The following is a 4,006-nucleotide window of genomic DNA, read 5'->3' on the forward strand; positions in this document are numbered from 1 at the left end:
TAAAATACATCAAATAAATGGAAGTTCCAAAATGTGAAAGACAAAAAATGTGAAACACAATAAAAACCGCTAGCAGTCCTAGACAGAACACTATCAGACTAGCTGGTGTAACGAGGAAAAACGCTCGACTACCCCCTAACCTATAACCCTAATGCTCCACCTCCATACCTTCCTATCAAGGGCCATGTCCTTGGAAATCTGAAGTCGCGTCATGTCCTGCCTGATCACCTCGCCCCAATACTTCTTAGTTCGTCCCCTACCTCTTCTCGTACCTGCCAGAGCTAACCGCTCACACCTCCTAACCGGAGCATCTAGGCTCCTCCTCCGCACGTGTCCGAACCATATAAGCCTTGCTTCCCGCATCTTGTCATCCACGGGAGCCACGCCCACCCTTTCCCGAATATCCTCAATCCTAATCTTATCCATCCTAGTGTGCCCGCACATCCATCTCAACATCCTAATTTCTGCTACTTTCATCTTTTGGGTATGTGAAATCTTGACTGGCCAACACTCAGTCCCATACAACATGACCGGTCTAACCACCGCTCGGTAGAACTTATCTTTAAGTTTCGGTGGCACATTCTTGTCACACAGGACTCCAGACGCTAACCTCCATTTCATCCACCACTCCGATACGGTGCGTGACATCCCCGCCAATCTCCCCATTTCCCTGGATAATAGACCTTAGGTACTTGAAACTCTCTCTCTTAGAGATGACTTGTGAGTCAAGCCTCACTTTCACATCCGCTTCCCCCGATATGTCGCTGAACTTACACTCCAAATATTCCGTCTTGGTTCTACTCAACTTGAAACCTTTAAACTCCAAGGCCTGCCTCCATATCTCTAGTCTCTTGTTAACGCCGCCTCATGTCTCATTAATCAGAACTATATCATCAGTGAACAACATACACCAAGCCACATCCCCTTGCATATGGTGTGTCGGTGCGTCCATCGCCAGGGAAAATAAGAATGGGCTAAGCGCAGATCCTTGGTGTAACCCCATAACCACCAGAAAAGGCTCTGAGTCACCTCCCACAGTCCTAACCCGAGTCTTAGCTCCATCATACATATCTTTAATAACCCTAATATAAGCTACCGATACACCTTTTACCTCCAGGCATCTCCAAAGAACGTCCCTAGGGACCTTATCATACGCCTTCTCTAGGTCAATAAACACCATGTGCAAATTCCTTTTCCTATCTCTGTACTGTTTCACCAACCTCCTAATTAGGTGGATAACTTCCGTAGTAGAACGACCCGGCATGAACCCCAACTGATTCTCTGATATATACATTGCCCTCCTTACCCTCTCTTCCACCACCCTCTCCTAAACTTTCATGGTATGACTCAGTAACTTGATACCCCTATAGTTGTTACAATTCTCGATATTACCTTTGTTCTTGTACAACGGAATCATCGTACTCCACCTCCACTCATCTAGCATCCTCTTCGTCCTGAAAATAACATTAAACAACCTAGTCAGCCACTCCAAGCCTGCTCTACCCACATACCTCCAAAATTCTACTGGGATATCATCTAGTCTGGTCGCTTTGCCCCGACTCATCTTACGTATCGCTCCCACGATCTCCTCAACCTTAATACGTTTACAGTACCTAAAGTCTTGGTGACTCTCGGAGTGCCCCAATCCCCCTAACACGATGTTTCTTTCCTCCTCTTCGTTCAGTAGTTTATAAAATACGCCTGCCATATTTGCTTAATCTGGGGCCCTTCTATCAATACACGACATTCCTCGTCTTTGATGCACCTAACTTGATCCAGGTCACGAGCCTTCCTCTCTTTCGCTCTGGCCAGTCGAAATAGCTTCGTGTCCCCACCTTTGGCCCTCAGGTCCTCATACAACCGACCTAATTGACCAAACGCAGCAGTCTTAGCCTCCGTGACCGCTAATTTCACCTCCCTCCTAGCTTCCTTATATCTCTTTGTTCGCTCTCCTCTGCTCGTCGTCAGTGCTCTCCACTAAAGGTATGCCACTTTCTTTGCGTCCACTTTACCCTGGACTACGTTATTCTGCCACCGGTCGCCTCAGTGCCCGCCAGAGTAGCCCTTCGAGATCCCTAACACCTCCCTCGCCGCCTCCCTTATACAGTCTGCCGTCGCCGTCCACATAGTAATTTGTTAATTTGCAGCAAAACCTATTCAGATATGCTTCATTATTGCTCTGCTACTGAAGCTGCATCCGGAGGAAGAGATGCAGAACAAGTGACACTAAAATTGGAAATAGAAGCTGAGGAAGCCAGCACATTGTGAGCCCGTTTAACGTTGTCGATTGTTTAATTCATTTGCAGCTGTCCAAAAGATACACAAGGTTTCTCATTCTTTTTTACACCAATTTTGAAGTATTTTGAGAAAAAATAGGAAGTTTCTGCAACATACCTTGCTTCCTTTATTATTATAGAAAAAAAGTGCCAATCCGTTGCTTGTTTATTATCCCTTTTCAGTTGTCAAACGTATCTTTATTATACTCCTAGCCAAAAAAAATACAACTTTAGATTTGTACATCATTTCATCATGGTATGATTATGAACTTACATATCTTAAAAGCTTCTTTCATATATGTGCTTTTCAAACTCATGTTTTCAGTGGAGCCCTTAAAACATAAACCTAACACTAAAATATGAACCTAATTAGTGATGTAGTTGATTGTTACTTCTCCAGGAGGATGAAGATTGGGAAGACCTGGAATTTCCTCCAAGATTAAACTTGCTTCAGTATGCAATTGAAAAGTTCTGTTCTTTGGATCATAGTGAGGCTACAGAAATATTGCAACAACCACTCCTTTGCTGGCTTATGAATAATCACGTCATTTTGTTGTATGAAATTTCAAAACTAGAGCATGAGGGAAGATTGTTATTACTAAGTATTCCCCAACCGATATCGTAATGTTGTTTTTTAATTTGTTTCAATGTAAATGGTTGTTCTTTAATCTGTATCAATGTAAATGGGTGTAGATGACATTTGTGTTTACCTTACAAGCAAGTGTGCATATTTTCTTGAAAAAACAAGTAGTGTAATTTAGTTGTATTTCATAATTATATATGCTATTGATTTTCAGTCTGCCTGAAATGACCTCCCCTTATTAACCCATTGGTCAACATCGTGTTATAATGTCTAAACATATAGCTACATGCTCAAAGGCGGAGCTAGAAGGCCAGGTAAAGTCGTTCAAAAATTTATCTTTAAAGTTGAAATTTTGGTTCCGTCATATATTTTACCATTCTAATCTAAATTGATCCTTGACGAGTTTCTAGCATATATAAAATTCTAACTCGTACTCTGTCAAATAACAGTATAGAAAGATGTCGAACCTATAGAGATTAGTTTATCTATTCTATAGACGTTTTTTGTTTTAATTACTATTTGAGAAAATTAGAAAGAGTTGAGTCGTAAATTAACTAACTAAAAATGCATGAATAGAGCAATAGAAAATATTTTATTTTTTCACAAATATAATAAAAAGGTGTTGGGATCTTGACCAGTGTTTTAAAAGGCGTGGGCGTAAGGCGGGGTATTTTACATATGCCTCAGCGGGGCGTAAGCCCCATAGGTATTTAATTTTTAATATTTTATAAAATAATATAATGACAATTAATATTTATAAACAGGTAAAATTGCATAAAAATTGAAGAAAACTATATATATGTGTGCTCCATCCCCACAAAAAACTAATCAAAACAATCTATTATACGTTACTTACAAGCACAAGTAATTTGAGTATAAAAGAATAAAATTTTCTATATGGAGGAACAAAAAGGATGATTAACCTGCAATTTGAACTTTGAATTTGCTGCTATAAAGAAAAATATAGTTCTCTTTGTATTTGTAAAAAAAATTAAATATTCGTTGCTTTTGGGAGATATTAGCAGACTAGCGGACAAGATAAAAATTTGAAAAAACCATGAATTAGGGTTTAAATCAATAAAAAAAGGTCTTTACTTTTAAATTTAATACTTTTGAGTTCCTTTTTAAACCTTTTGAGTAATTACCA

The 4,006-nt window shown here is 39.8% G+C and overlaps 1 long non-coding RNA gene across 2 annotated transcripts; it reads left to right on the plus strand.

Annotated features, from left to right (window-relative positions):
- Positions 1–2,122: 2,122 nt before the first annotated feature.
- Positions 2,123–3,072, plus strand: LOC108945116 (uncharacterized). 2 transcript variants are annotated; one of them, XR_011413501.1, is made up of 2 exons: positions 2,123–2,532; positions 2,677–3,072. It is a non-coding gene; the product is annotated as an uncharacterized lncRNA (long non-coding RNA). The 2 variants fall into 2 exon arrangements; XR_011413500.1 differs by having other exon boundaries at positions 2,123–2,264.
- Positions 3,073–4,006: the final 934 nt, after the last annotated feature.

This window comes from Nicotiana tomentosiformis, chromosome 2, assembly GCF_000390325.3.
Source record: "Nicotiana tomentosiformis chromosome 2, ASM39032v3, whole genome shotgun sequence".
Lineage (NCBI taxonomy): Eukaryota > Viridiplantae > Streptophyta > Magnoliopsida > Solanales > Solanaceae > Nicotiana > Nicotiana tomentosiformis.